At 43.1% G+C, this 16,708-nt stretch overlaps 1 long non-coding RNA gene across 1 annotated transcript in view; it reads left to right on the forward strand.

Moving 5' to 3' along the window:
- Positions 1-16,708, forward strand: part of LOC146822327 (uncharacterized) — a 110,346-nt gene that overhangs the window by 89,284 nt on the left and 4,354 nt on the right. Inside the window, exon 2 of the long non-coding RNA XR_014963258.1 lies at positions 13,301-13,441. This is a non-coding gene — a long non-coding RNA (uncharacterized LOC146822327). The remainder of the gene's footprint in view (positions 1-13,300; positions 13,442-16,708) is intronic.

A 16,708-nucleotide genomic window follows, 5' to 3' on the forward strand; every position in this document is an offset into this window, starting at 1 on the left:
TTATGTGATGTTATTGTGTTTTGCGCTTATAATTAATATGCATTAATGGCTTATGATGTCGCAAATGGCTAGATAAATACATACACATAAGGGTATTAGTAGGGGAATAACACTGTACAATCATTTCCGTGCAGTAATTATGTTTTGTGTTTTCTTCGCTTAAGTTGACCATTGTGGCCTGCTATAAAATGGCCACCACCCGCAGCCTGCATTCGAGTTGATGGAAATTTTGCAAGGAGGCTTTGTGCTGCCTGTGACCTTGCCTTTTGGATGAACTGAAAAGCCATGACCATGACGACAAATCTAGGATGGATGCCAAATGCCCCTGAACATGAAGATTTGATAGAAATCTGAATACTGACTTTATGAACTTGTCATGATCCCAGGAATGGGATACAATTTATTCAAAAGAGACATCCGTAGAAGTAACAAATTAGTTATGGAATCTTTATTTCTATTCATTATTTGAGACGATCAATACGTGTGAACTTTTACCCATGTAACAAGACGACATTATTTCCGCTGTTCATCCATTTTAAATAATATGATTGTAACATTTGGAATGTAACTTTTAGTATAAATATTAGTAGACTAGAGAGGTCTAGTGCCACTTCTTCCCGAACTAATGATCAGAGGTCCCGATGCTGACGGAGAGGACGGTGACTCTACATGACGGCTAGAAATTCTTTTGCTGAGGACCGGTTCTGACTTAGAAAACGACTTTTAGACAGACTAGGTAAATATGAGAGAAATGAACTTGCATTTAATTGGCTTTTCATACAATATTAGATAAACATATTTTCTGTTTGAATAACTGTGTCGGGTGGTTATTTTATTGTCATGTTTTATTGAATATAAAGAATATTATGATGTTGGTTTTCACTAGATTTAAAAGCAACTAGTTGATGCCATTGACCTCAAGGTATATGCAGATTGGTTAGGTACGGGAAAGTGTTTTCCCACGTACATGGCACGGATAGATGTGTGTGTGCGCGTGTGACTGCGAGATCACTCTGTCCGTGGAAGTAGAGGGGATTCGGAAGCTCCGATCTGCACCAGTTTCTTGGTAGCAGAATGATGGTTAACTATTGTCTTGATCGGGTGAATTTGCGTGTATATAAGCTTATTGATTATTGATTGATATTGATGTTCGTACTAACACTGTATGTGGAAGTCGTATTCAGTTTTGTGTAGTGTGTACGGCTTCTGGGACGTAGGAAGTCGGTGACAGTTCCGTAGTAGAGCAGAGGGAAGCGCTGCTCTCGGAAAAGGCGGGATTGTTAGCCCTGTATGTAGACAGGGGAAAACGTGTGACAATTGAAGTTGCGCGTCGTATTGTCTGGGTTCAATGAGGTAGCATCGCCGTGTGTTGCCATTAGAAACGTATTTTCTGTATGAAAGAAGTGTATATGATAGCGAAGGTCATCTGTGAAGTTCTGGTCTTAGGTATCAGGGATCCTTATGGCATTCCGTTAACGCTTATCACTGGAAAGGTAATGGGTACTCTCTGAGCTGTGTTAGAAGGACAGAGCAGAGGTAAGCGCTGCTTTGTTAACGTGTGATATAATTCTGTAGTAGAACAGACTGTTCGCTGTTCTCGGGAAAGACAGGATTCTGTGTGAATGTACTACATTTTCTGGTGTGAAAGTGCGTGAATGAGAAGGCATTCTGGTTAATTGTGAAACTCTTAGGAGCATTCCGGAGAAAACAGTTAATTGGTGCTTGTTAGAAGGGTAGAGTAGAGGGATGTGCTACTTTATCAACGGAAGTAACGATTCTGTAGTAGGGCAGAGGTAAGCGCTGTTCTCGGGAAAGGCAGAGTTCTCGCGGGAAAGGTCTTTTGCTGTTCTGTGGTTAGCGAAGCAGACAATGGAGATGTTTGTATGTTGTAACTAATAGACTCGTAGAGATTGAAACAAAGTCTACCGAGTAGTTTTGTAAAGGAGGGGTAGACGAGAGAGAGACAGGAGACAGGAGCAGAAGCTGCTGCAGCGACTGCTGATGTCAGGAAGACCGCGCTGTGATTGGACAGTAGGTTAGAACAGGGAAAGCACTGTGATTGGTGTGCTACTGTACGCCGCACAAGGATTGGGAGACATACAGGGTGACGTAGACGCTCCAGGATTGGTTCGTTAGTGTGAGTCGCGCTGGGATTCGTGGACTGAGTCAGTGACGTAGACGCTCCAGGATTGGTGCATTGGTGTGAGTCGCGCTGCAATTGGACAAAAGATCGTACAGTTGTAGAAAGACAGAAGGGTTGCGGACAATAAGAAAATGTATTACCATGCTGAGGAAAAGAAAAAGAAATCCTTGTTTAGTAAAGTTAAGAACTGGTTTGACAAGGATAAGGATATTGTGACTAGGGAAGGACAGTTACTTCCTCCAATAAGAACCCCCGCATCCTTCATGGCTGCGAGGTATGGGTATCATACCTGTATTTGGTTAGATAACTGGGTAAAGTATACCAGAGAGGATGGACTTTTAGCTTTCCCAGAGCATGGCTCATTTAATCTGGCCATAATAAGGAACTTACGGGAGAGGATGATGGACCTAGAGCCTCGGCCTAGGCCTACGCAATTTGAGGCATTGACCGAATGGGAAGATGAAGTGCACGAGCGAGAAAAGCAGAGGAGTGGAGGGAATTACCGGTACATATTTGGGCGGAAGCATGATCGCGAAACCCATCATGACTGGATGAGAAGATGGCGAGATGCCAGTATGACTGAGGGATTATATCCCATGAGAACAGACGAAGAGACAGAAGGGAGAAGGTGTACAGAAAAGGAACATAATGTAGAAACAAGGAGGTATGGGGCGAATGAGTCTGATGATGATGTCCTAGAGGACATGCTGTACAAAAGACCACCCCCGTATAGACGAGAACCAGAGGTAAGAACAGCAGTTACCCCAATGAGAGACACCCTGCGGATTATAAAGACAGAGGTTATGACCCCTGAGTTGAAAAGCAGTAATTCCTTTGCAGAACGAGAGAGAGAGCGAGAGCGAGAGAGAGAGAGAGAAAGAGAAAGGGAGAATGAAATGGAGGATGAAAAGACCAGAGAACTATGCAAGGACCACATTTGAATAGACGGAGAAAATCAGGGAGCTGACGAAAAATCTTGAAGCAGTTACGGTGCCTGTAACAATAGGTCCGGTTATGCCTGTGTTCGACAAGCAGAGGGCTGGTGAAAATGGTTTGCCAGTTCCATATGTAGCCAACAGATTGATTGTTCCTCCAGAGCAGACAGAAATGAGAACAGGAGAAAATCAGTGGAGACATACCATATGTGGAGGAGAGTTGAGTGTGCAGACTAACTCAAGTTTGAACTCTGGATGTGTGGAAGGGAACAGAGGATCAATCCTACCACCACAAAGAATGTCAGAACCAGGGGGTGCAGAAAAATCTATGGGAATAACTGCTGAGGATTTGAATGATTGGCAGAAGGCCTTGCAGAGGAAAGAAAAAGAATCCCAGGGAATCGATGTAGCTAGAATACGTATGGAAATGGAGGAGCTGATTGTAGGAACAATCCCTACAGAGACGCTGAAAAATTATCAGGAAGGGGAGATTTTATTTTTATGTAAAAGTATCACATGGAGAGCAAAGAACATACATGACAGGTTAAAAGGAATAGCCAGTGAAATGGGGATCGACATGGACAAGGTAAAAGCTGTACAAAAGCCTTACCGAGTGGATTTTACAGATAAGGACATTGAGAATCTGAACAATGCAGGCCGAACAGGGCAGATTAAGGAGATGATTGCTTTGCTGAGAAAATGGGGAGATGTGGAGAGATGGAATGATAGATGGTATAGAAAGCGAGAGGATGCAGCAGACAGAAGTTACTCAACATTCCCCCTGAAAGAAAAAGAGAAAGCAGTGATGACCTACCCCATGAGGGAGATTCCAGGAGGTGGGTACGTACATGTCCCATGGCCCATACAGGATATTTTGTCATTTACTAATGATTTCCCTCGACTAAGGGAGAAGCCCGTCGAGTGGTATAGACAGGTCGACAGATTTGTGAAGTTGTCAAAAGTGCTGTGGATCGACCTGAATATGATCAAACAAAATGGACAAGTTTCATGACTCAGAGCAAACTTTTTTCGCTGTCATTTGTTGAAAACAAAGTGAAAGGAGGGAGAGCACAACTGCTGTGAAAGAAACCCCTCACCCACCTACCTAGTAGGTGGCATGCTTCATCATCGGGGCCCAACTGGATTGTCTAGCACAATCCAGTTGTGCTACAACGCCTGAGATACAGCGGAGCAGGGTTTTGAGCAGTAAGTGGCGTGCTATGTGTGAAGTGTTAAGAGTTAAAAAAGTCTCTGGGAGATGCCCTATGAAAAAACTTTAATTATAAGGGTCCCAGGACTAATGTAAAAAAGTTTTGCGGGATACGTAATTAGGAATGTTATTTTCCTTATATCCCTAGTAACTAAGGTCAACTAGTTTCAGCCTTCTTGATGGTTCTAGAGGCTTTCGTCAGGACCAGCCAAAATTTATAATAATAATTTTGATAAATGGCCGTAAAAACAATGTACGGGCCACGTGTAAATATCAGCACACACCCTAAAGTGTGCTGTGAGTGTAGTGATAAGGTACTCACAGTAACTCCGTTTGAGATTACCTGAAAATGAAGAATTCATTTAGATATGGAGAACAGTTGTGAATCATGCATATACACTAAATGCATGCTCCTTTCGACTAAAAAGCTAGTGATCTCGAGCCAAAATGATTTTGTGAGAGTGCATGAACACTATAGAGGCTTGCGTGGCTACAATGTGCCCCACGGGATCCGTGAGTGAATAAATGCTGTAATATTGGGGCACATGGTGCACATACTCTTTATCCATTATGTGCGTGCCTATAGCGCGGTCATACACATATTGTTCGTAATGAGTAGTGACTGTGCAAGTCTTGAAGACACTAGTAGCTGCTATGCTAAAGTGGCCAAGTGCGCGTGCAGTATTGTAATAGTGTGTTGACATGGTGGTATATATAAACAAGTATTGTGTCCGCTGTGTGTGGCGTTCAACAGACAGACACTCGTGATTAAAATTGAAAGACAAACAACAACTAGATGACAAACAACATAAAATACAGTCTCACTTGAGTAGAGAGGTTGTTATGCCTCTGGAATTAGAACGCCGTATGATTCTCCGCTTGCCCTTAATGGAGAAGAAATGGCGAGGAGAGTTTGTTTGTAAACGCATCGCGTTAATGCACATTACCGAAAATAGGTTGAAGCGGTGTGGCATTGAGGGTCTAGACGGGACCATGGCTGACCCGTCTTGTACTCACAGTTTGTAAGGGAGGACAGGTCCGAAGTACCTAGGGCGGCGATCGGTTCCGCTTGTTCAGCGCCGATACACAACTAGATCCCAGCCCAACCGACATCCAGGAACGCCTTTTCGAAAAAGAACAACGCTGGGTATATAGACTCTCAACCCATATTTCAGGACTTAACGATAATGTACCCTGGAACAGCATACATCGGCATTGATGACATCTAATCACTGCTTTCGATCTCTCTTTAGTCTGTAATATATGACCTGTTCAGTCTTGTGCAATCATCATTTTTTGAAACTGTGCAGACCCCTATGCCCTTCACCGTAACTACCATCTGATCTGCACCCAGTACCGTTACACATAGAACTCATCACGCAGCCCTAATAGGTAGCTTGTTATCCTTCCTTCTAACTCTCCCTTCTAATACACAGGCATAGATCGCCTCGTATGATGCCTCCTATTTAATTAATTAGGAGCTCTTCACTCTGTCCCACAAGGTCCCGTATGGAGCCTTAACTCTTCTCCTTCTCAAATTGTGTATTTGCACCACCCTTAGATCTACTACAATTCTTTTTAATTTCGTGTCACCTCTACTTAGTTCTCCGAACACGGGATACCGAGTAATATTTCTTCCATTTCCATTTGCATGTAAGACGTTCTAGTCTTCCCAGCCGCACCGCGCAACTTCCTGTTTGCCGGCCTTTTAACCACTCCCCATTTGTGTATCGGCGCTGAACAAGCGGAACCGATCGCCGCCCTAGGTACTTCGGACCTGTCCTCCCTTACAAACTGTGAGTACAAGACGGGTCAGCCATGGTCCCGTCTAGACCCTCAATGCCACACCGCTTCAACCTATTTTCGGTAATGTGCATTAACGCGATGCGTTTACAAACAAACTCTCCTCGCCATTTCTTCTCCATTAAGGGCAAGCGGAGAATCATACGGCGTTCTAATTCCAGAGGCATAACAACCTCTCTACTCAAGTGAGACTGTATTTTATGTTGTTTGTCATCTAGTTGTTGTTTGTCTTTCAATTTTAATCACGAGTGTCTGTCTGTTGAACGCCACACACAGCGGACACAATACTTGTTTATATATACCACCATGTCAACACACTATTACAATACTGCACGCGCACTTGGCCACTTTAGCATAGCAGCTACTAGTGTCTTCAAGACTTGCACAGTCACTACTTATTACGAACAATATGTGTATGACCGCGCTATAGGCACGCACATAATGGATAAAGAGTATGTGCACCATGTGCCCCAATATTACAGCATTTATTCACTCACGGATCCCGTGGGGCACATTGTAGCCACGCAAGCCTCTATAGTGTTCATGCACTCTCACAAAATCATTTTGGCTCGAGATCACTAGCTTTTTAGTCGAAAGGAGCATGCATTTAGTGTATATGCATGATTCACAACTGTTCTCCATATCTAAATGAATTCTTCATTTTCAGGTAATCTCAAACGGAGTTACTGTGAGTACCTTATCACTACACTCACAGCACACTTTAGGGTGTGTGCTGATATTTACACGTGGCCCGTACATTGTTTTTACGGCCATTTATCAAAATTATTATTATAAATTTTGGCTGGTCCTGACGAAAGCCTCTAGAACCATCAAGAAGGCTGAAACTAGTTGACCTTAGTTACTAGGGATATAAGGAAAATAACATTCCTAATTACGTATCCCGCAAAACTTTTTTACATTAGTCCTGGGACCCTTATAATTAAAGTTTTTTCATAGGGCATCTCCCAGAGACTTTTTTAACTCTTAACACTTCACACATAGCACGCCACTTACTGCTCAAAACCCTGCTCCGCTGTATCTCAGGCGTTGTAGCACAACTGGATTGTGCTAGACAATCCAGTTGGGCCCCGATGATGAAGCATGCCACCTACTAGGTAGGTGGGTGAGGGGTTTCTTTCACAGCAGTTGTGCTCTCCCTCCTTTCACTTTGTTTTCAACAAATGACAGCGAAAAAAGTTTGCTCTGAGTCATGAAACTTGTCCATTTTGTTTGATCATATTGTTTTGGGGAAGAGGACAAGTTTTCCTTTTTCCTCGCTCTCTTGTTGTTCTCATTTGTCATTACAGCGCACAGCTGTGAGAGCCAAAAAATATTTTACTCTGTTATTTTACAACCATCTGGTTTCTTATTCATATGACAAGCACAAGCAATAGCTTCTGACACACCATGGCAGAAAATGCAGGACTCACGTTCACTGACGAGGATGTCAACAATATCTTAGCAGCTACTCCTTTATTAGCTGACTTCAACGTGGCACAAACAATTTCTCAGAGCGCCGATTGGGAAAATCTTTCTGAGAAAAAAAGAACACGCATCAGAACAATATTGCACGGGGTAATACTTACTGAATATTTGCGTTCCAACACAGCCCCAAAAGGCCTAATAGTGACTAACGCGCCACGCATCTTTCTAGACGATGCAGCATTCCGTAGAGACTGGGCACAAATTGCATGGCACTGCACAAGAGACTGGATCATCCTGATCATCCAAACAGCAAAAAGACTTTCAGATGCGATCCTTATAGAGATCCAGGCAACTGAACAATACTTCAAAACCACATTAACATCATATAAGAAAAGACTAGAGGAGGTCAATAAAGAAATAGCAGATTACAATGAAGAGCTTACACAATCCAAGATTCAACAATTTCAAAAAGACTTGAAAAAATTCTCTTATGTCAAAACATATCCATATTCTGACGCAGACTACAAAACCCCAACGAGATCTAACCACTCTATATCTTCAGAAGAGGGCTCCTCAATACATAGCGGTGGCAGTAATGAGAGCTCAGGATCAGAGAAAAGTTACTATACAAACAGACAACGAGGAAGAGGCAGAGGAAGAAATACACACTGGCAACAACCATGGCCCAACATGCACCCAGGAATGGTACCCAATTACCCGGCTCCTTTCCCTCCCATGACTCAACCTATGTTCTATGGCTGGAACCCACAATTTCAACAACCCCATCCCCAATTTGGCAACCCCAACCAACGGTTTCCTTTTTTAGGATCAGGCCAGAGGGGACGCGGAAGACGCCAACGAGGAAGCCAAGTACACTGGGAAGACAACCAGAACCCGAGTGCCAACACACGCAGCAGGACAAAGGAACCCCAGCCGAGCACAAGCAGAGCCTAATAACCAATCTTTCAAACCATACTCTCACAACAGCGGAGGAACAGGTCCTCAATAGAGGCCTTGGATTTTCACCCACAGCGAAACTTGATAAATTCAAATTACATTGTGAATTGTCAGAATTTTTTCGTAAACTGAAACTCAAAGCTTTCTTTGAAAACTCACCGAATAAGGAGTCACAACAAGAAGCAAAAGGTGACACCACCCTTAAATTGAAATCAACTTTCATTCCTCCTCCCCACACAACACCAGCCGAACTCATCGCATTCGAACAAGCGATATACAAAGGCATAGAGAACACTCATGAGAACAAAATATTTAACAATACTACAACTCAACAGTTCAATGCCATCAGTAGTCTCAAAAACAACAGAGACATTATCATCAAACCAGCTGATAAAGGAGGAGGGATAGTTATTCAAAACCGGACTGCCTACCATCTAGAATGCACACGCCTCCTAGATGATCCTAAGAACTATAAAGTACTGAACGAAGATCCCACTAACAGGGTCAAGACCAAAATAGACATCATGGTTCACGAAGCAGAATCAAATGGCTACATCAGCAAACAAGAAGCACTATTCCTTACCTCAGGTGGCAAAAGCATTCCATACTTCTACACCATCCCAAAAATACATAAAAATAAAACACCACCACCGGGCAGACCCATCGTCTCTGGAATAGGTTCATTGCTTGAACCCCTGTCCCGCTTCTGTGATTTCTATCTACAGCCTATAGTTCAGTCGACTCCTGCGTACTTAAAAGATACTAAAGACTTACTGAACCAAATTAACAACCTGGAATTCAACCCTACTACATCCATCCTTGTAAGTCTAGACATTGAAAGCCTCTATACCAGCCTACCCCAAGATGACACCCTAGAGGTTCTCCGCACCTCCCTTGATAAAACTATCTGGGAGTATAACACCCCAAAATCATTCATAATGGAATGTGCTGAAATAGCCCTCAAAGACAACTTTTTCGAATATGAGGGTACCCTCTTCCTACAGCAGTACGGAACTTCTATGGGGAGCACCTTCGCTCCTAGTGTAGCGGGGCTGTACGTGTCCAATTTTGAAGATCTGTATATCCTCAACCCTCAATCAATTTACAATCAAGACATCACGTTCTACAAAAGATACATCGATGATGTATTCTTAATTTGGACAAGTAACAACCAAAGACTTAATGATTTCCTGAATTGGATTAACACACTAGACCCAAACCTACGATTCACTCACACCATAAGCAATACCAAAATTACCTTTTTAGACCTGGAAATTGAAGCACAAGATGGAATACTGATGACTAAAACTCACTTCAAACCAACAGCGAAAAATTCGCTTCTGCATTTCCAGAGTTTCCACCCTAGGCCCCTAAGGGACAATTTGCCATTCGGCCAATACCTCAGATTGCGCCGAAACTGTAGTGATCTTAAAGATTTCAAAAAACAATCAGAAGAACTAACTACAAAACTTCAAAACCGTGGATACCCAAACAAAGTTATCCACAAAGCGCAAAAAAGAGCCCGTAACCAAAACCGTGAAGGTCTACTGGAACCCAAGATGAACTTGTCAACCACCATACCACTCACGTGTGTAACCACCTTTAACACCATCTCCAATCAAGTGGCAAAACTGATACAAAACAATTGGAAAATTGTAACCTCAGGCAAACTACAATGGGAAAAACCTCTATTTTCGTACAAGAGGTCCCATAATCTCAGAGACAGCCTAGTACCGACCAGGCCAAAAAAGACTCTGAGCATGCCTAGTACAGTTTTGAATGCATGGGGCCTTCCAGAAGTGACAGGCCACTACCCATGTGGCAACTGCAGCATCTGCCATCTTACCGAACCCACGAAAACACTCAATCTTGAACAGGACAAAATTTGGAAAATTATGAAACATACCAACTGTAATTCGGCAAACGTCATCTACCTCATCACATGCCCATGTAAATTGCGATACGTCGGGATGACCACCAGAAAGGTCAAAACTAGAATCTGCGAGCATCGCAGTAACATCCGCTGCAAACGCAGCACGACAAGACTTACTGAACACTACCTAGCCAAGGGACATACCACCAATGACATGTCATGGGTCATAATCGAACAACTAGATCCCAGCCCAACCGACATCCAGGAACGCCTTTTCGAAAAAGAACAACGCTGGGTATATAGACTCTCAACCCATATTTCAGGACTTAACGATAATGTACCCTGGAACAGCATACATCGGCATTGATGACATCTAATAACTGCTTTCGATCTCTCTTTAGTCTGTAATATATGACCTGTTCAGTCTTGTGCAATCATCATTTTTTGAAACTGTGCAGACCCCTATGCCCTTCACCGTAACTACCATCTGATCTGCACCCAGTACCGTTACACATAGAACTCATCACGCAGCCCTAATAGGTAGCTTGTTATCCTTCCTTCTAACTCTCCCTTCTAATACACAGGCATAGATCGCCTCGTATGATGCCTCCTATTTAATTAATTAGGAGCTCTTCACTCTGTCCCACAAGGTCCCGTATGGAGCCTTAACTCTTCTCCTTCTCAAATTGTGTATTTGCACCACCCTTAGATCTACTACAATTCTTTTTAATTTCGTGTCACCTCTACTTAGTTCTCCGAACACGGGATACCGAGTAATATTTCTTCCATTTCCATTTGCATGTAAGATGTTCTAGTCTTCCCAGCCGCACTGCGCAACTTCCTGTTTGCCGGCCTTTTAACCACTCCCCATTTGTGTATCGGCGCTGAACAAGCGGAACCGATCGCCGCCCTAGGTACTTCGGACCTGTCCTCCCTTACAAACTGTGAGTATAAGACGGGTCAGCCATGGTCCCGTCTAGACCCTCAATGCCACACCGCTTCAACCTATTTTCGGTAATGTGCATTAACGCGATGCGTTTACAAACAAACTCTCCTCGCCATTTCTTCTCCATTAAGGGCAAGCGGAGAATCATACGGCGTTCTAATTCCAGAGGCATAACAACCTCTCTACTCAAGTGAGACTGTATTTTATGTTGTTTGTCATCTAGTTGTTGTTTGTCTTTCAATTTTAATCACGAGTGTCTGTCTGTTGAACGCCACACACAGCGGACACAATACTTGTTTATATATACCACCATGTCAACACACTATTACAATACTGCACGCGCACTTGGCCACTTTAGCATAGCAGCTACTAGTGTCTTCAAGACTTGCACAGTCACTACTTATTACGAACAATATGTGTATGACCGCGCTATAGGCACGCACATAATGGATAAAGAGTATGTGCACCATGTGCCCCAATATTACAGCATTTATTCACTCACGGATCCCGTGGGGCACATTGTAGCCACGCAAGCCTCTATAGTGTTCATGCACTCTCACAAAATCATTTTGGCTCGAGATCACTAGCTTTTTAGTCGAAAGGAGCATGCATTTAGTGTATATGCATGATTCACAACTGTTCTCCATATCTAAATGAATTCTTCATTTTCAGGTAATCTCAAACGGAGTTACTGTGAGTACCTTATCACTACACTCACAGCACACTTTAGGGTGTGTGCTGATATTTACACGTGGCCCGTACATTGTTTTTACGGCCATTTATCAAAATTATTATTATAAATTTTGGCTGGTCCTGACGAAAGCCTCTAGAACCATCAAGAAGGCTGAAACTAGTTGACCTTAGTTACTAGGGATATAAGGAAAATAACATTCCTAATTACGTATCCCGCAAAACTTTTTTACATTAGTCCTGGGACCCTTATAATTAAAGTTTTTTCATAGGGCATCTCCCAGAGACTTTTTTAACTCTTAACACTTCACACATAGCACGCCACTTACTGCTCAAAACCCTGCTCCGCTGTATCTCAGGCGTTGTAGCACAACTGGATTGTGCTAGACAATCCAGTTGGGCCCCGATGATGAAGCATGCCACCTACTAGGTAGGTGGGTGAGGGGTTTCTTTCACAGCAGTTGTGCTCTCCCTCCTTTCACTTTGTTTTCAACAAATGACAGCGAAAAAAGTTTGCTCTGAGTCATGAAACTTGTCCATTTTGTTTGATCATATTGTTTTGGGGAAGAGGACAAGTTTTCCTTTTTCCTCGCTCTCTTGTTGTTCTCATTTGATCGACCTGAATAGTCTGTTTGATATAATTGTGCCAGCAGACCTGTGGGCTGAATGTAAAATAGTCATAGACTGGCCCGCAAAAGAATACCCAAGAGATCCAAAGACAGGAGCTCCAGACCCGGAAGTTATGAAGAAGTATGAGCAGGTTATGGCGTTCCTGAAAAATAAGATACCCCCCAAGGAAACAGACTGGGTTAAAATAGATCGAACACATCAGGAAGTGAAAGAATCAGTCCATGCTTACTATGAAAGACTAATACTGGCTTTCAAACAGTTCAGTGGAGAGGAACATCTGGGTGACAAGGATCTGAGCCATTTTGTATATAGATTTGTGTATGGCTTGCGACCTGAGATCAGTGAAATGATAAGGCAGCATACCGTAGACTGGCAGAGCAAAACGATTGATGAGATCCTGAGACATGCAAAATACTTCAGTGATGAAATTGAGGCAAAGCAAAGGAAACTGAAGGAAAAGGCAATGTGGGCACAGGTGAAAGTTGCAGAAAGACAGGAAGCTCAGTTGGTTGAACAAGCAAATAACCCAGGAAATAAACCCAGGTTTGGCCCAGGAAAAGGGAAAGGTAATATCGAAGAAGCAAAGAAAAGGTTTCCCTGCCACAACTGTGGAAAATTAGGGCACTGGAAATCCGAGTGTAAGAATCCACCGTCTACTAATGATGATAATCCATCATTGAATTCACAGGTGCAGAGTGAGGGGTGTGGTCAACATCAGCAACAGCAGAAGGCTGTTAAGCAGCAGAATCAGGTGCCAAAACCACCCTTGTCACAGAGAAGAGGATCCCAGAAGTACAGTCAAGAGTCGGGATTCTACGATGAAGAGCAGGTAATCAAGCCAAAACGCGCGAGCGCTGTATACCAATATTGGCTGAAGAATGAGGGAAGTGACTCTGAGGGAGAATTCTGACGGTGCCGAAGGGAGGAGGAAGAGTGTGTACTTGGCGCAACTCTAGAAATAGACCAGGCAGGACCATTTGTAGATGGAAAAATCAATGGTGTAAGTGTTACCTTTTTAGTAGACACAGGAGCTACAAGATCAACTGTCAGGTCAGCTGATATAAAGAATCTTCCTCTCTCGGACAAAGCAATCCAAGTAGTTGGTGTGTCCAATACACAGATCAAAACCCATCTTACTGAACCAGTAAGAGTTAGAATAGGGAAATTTTCAGAAATGCACCGATTTGTGGTGTGTGACACTATTCCTGTGAACTTGCTAGGCAGGGACCTGCTGTGCAAGATTAATTGCACGATTTTCTGTACTCCAGATGGAATAACCTTTGAGACACCAGATGAGGATGTCCTATACAGAATGACCATGGATAACAGGGAATGTGAGGCTTTGGGAACATATGCTGTGTTTAATCCAGATGCTTTACCCCCAGAATTGAAACAGACAGTGAAAACAGCAGTTTGGGATTTTACTGGAGAAGATGTGGGCCTTATGAGAAATGTAGATCCAGTAAAAATTTCTGTAAAAGAGGGAGTGGTTTACCCAAATATTCCACAATACAGACTGACACCTGAAATAATTGAAGGAATAACACCCATAATTGAAAAAATGATTCAGCAGGGGGTGTTAAGGGAAATACTGAGCAGCCCATGTAAGTCACCAATAATGGGACTGAAGAAACCTAATGGAAAGTTCAGAATAGTACAGGATTTGCGGAAAATTAACAAGATTGTTGTGTCATGCTGTCCCATTGTGCCAAATCCATCAGTGATTTTGTATCAGATTCCCCATGATGCAGAATGGTATACAGTAATTGATTTGTGCCATGCTTTCTTTTCAATCCCGTTGCATCATGACAGCCAGCCGATTTTTTCATTTAGATTTGGAGAGCGAATTTTGGCATGGTGCCGAATTCCACAGGGGTATACAGGGAGCCCTTCGATATTTAATCAATTGCTGAAGAAATCTCTGGAGAGTCTAACAATGCCTGAAAATTCAGTTTTGGTCGAATATATTGATGACCTGCTTGTGGCATCAAAAAACACGTGAAGCCTGTGAAGTAGACACCATTGCTTTATTGAATCACTTGGCAGATGGAGGATTAAAAGTGTCTCCAGCCAAATTGCAATTCTGCAAGAAAGAAGTCCAGTATTCGGGGCATAATATTGAGAGAGGCCTGAGAAAAGTGACCATTGACAATATTAAAATTATCAGAGGGATGAGGGCCCCAATGACACAAAGAGAAGTAAAAATGTTCCTGGGAATGGTTGGTTACTGTCGTCAGTGGATAAGTAATTTTTCCCTGATTGCCAAGCCTCTGATCAAATTGACAAAAAGTGAGGTGAAAGACCCATTAGAATTAAACCCAGAACAAATGGCAGCATTTAAAGAGCTAAAGAACAGGCTATGTGAAGCTCCTGCCCTAGGAATGCCAGATTATGAAAAATAATTTGAGCTGTACTGTAGTGAGAGAAATGGATGTGCACTTTCAGTGTTAATCCAGAAACATGGACGTCTGAGAAGGCCAATTGCGTACTTCTCAGCAACACTTGACCCAGTAGCGGTGGGTTTACCAGGTTGCCTGAAAGCAGTAGCTGCTACATGCAAAAGTCTGGAACAAAGTGAGGGAATCATAATGGGATACCCTGTAAGGGTATTCGTACCTCATGATGTGGAAATCCTTTTAACAAGGAGCCGGACACAGTTCATGTCTCATAGTCGGCTGACTAAATATGAGAAAGTCATTCTTGGTGCAACAAATGTGAGCCTGGAGAGATGTGTGAATGTGAATCCAGCGACACTGTTGCCTGATGCTGAATGTGTGGGAGTGAGGAATGAAGTTGATCATGACTGCCTGGATGTGCTTGATTACTGTACAAAACCAAGGCCGGACATAAGAGATTTGCCACTGCCTGAGAGTGATCATGTGTTGTTTGTGGATGGATCCTGCTTGAGAACGGATGAGGGAACACTGAGTGCCGCATATGCTGTGTGTACAGTTTCAGGAGTTGTGGAAGCATCATCTTTGAAAGGAGTTAAATCCGCTCAGGTGGCAGAATTGGTGGCATTAACAAAAGCCTGCAAGATTGGGAGAAATGTGAGACTGACTGTGATGACTGACAGCCAGTATGGCTTCGGAGTTGTCCATGATTTTGGCCAGCTATGGCTACAAAGAGGTTTCCTGACCTCAAGTGGAACTCCCATAAAGAATGCTGAAGTGGTTGGAAAATTGCTAGAGGCGATACAGCTGCCTAAAGAACTAGCAGTTGTGAAATGTGCTGCTCATGGTCAAGGTGATGATTTTGTCACCGTTGGGAACAAATTTGCAAATGACATTGCACAATATTGTGCAAGGAACAATCATTCCATTAATCGAAGCAAAGAAAGAGAAATGTCTTCTTGTTCCTTAATGTTTACTAATGAGATGGGAACATGGGAGGAAGTGAAGCAGTTACAGGATGAGGCAGGAGATGGGGAAATGAAAGATTGGGTGAAAGCAGGTTGTGCACCAAGAGAAAAAGATCATGTGTGGGTCTATAGGGATGGAAGACCAGTCATGCCAAATAGCATGCTATCAACAATGGCAAGGATGTATCATGGCCAAGGACACCTGGGAAGGGATGCTATGATAAGGGCCTTTAAGCAGACCTGGTATAGTCCAAAATTCAGGCTGATAGCAGAGAGTCTCTGTCAGAGATGTCTGATATGTCAGCAATTCAACTCTGGAAAGAAAACAGTGGTGAGCCTAGGAACAATAGGCAGGGAAGGAGGACCCTTCACAAGAATGCAGATAGATTTCACCGAAATGCCCCAAGTAAACAGATTGAGGTATGTCCTGGTGGTGGTCTGTTTGTTCTCCAGGTGGGTGGAGGCATATCCAACAAGAAGAAATGATAGGATAACAGTGGCCAAGCTACTGTTAAGAGAATTCATCCCAAGGTATGGGTTCCCAGTAACCATTGAATCAGACAGAGGAGGACATTTTTATAATGAAATCATGGGTCTGATCTGTGAAGCATTGAGTGTACAGCAGAAGCTACATTGTGCTTACCGACCAGAGGCTTCTGGTGTGGTTGAACAAATGAATGGTACTATCAAAAACAGAATTGGCAAAATGTGCCTAGCCACAGGAATGAAATGGCC

The sequence above is a fragment of the Triturus cristatus genome, chromosome 6 (genome assembly GCF_964204655.1).
Source record: "Triturus cristatus chromosome 6, aTriCri1.1, whole genome shotgun sequence".
Lineage (NCBI taxonomy): Eukaryota > Metazoa > Chordata > Amphibia > Caudata > Salamandridae > Triturus > Triturus cristatus.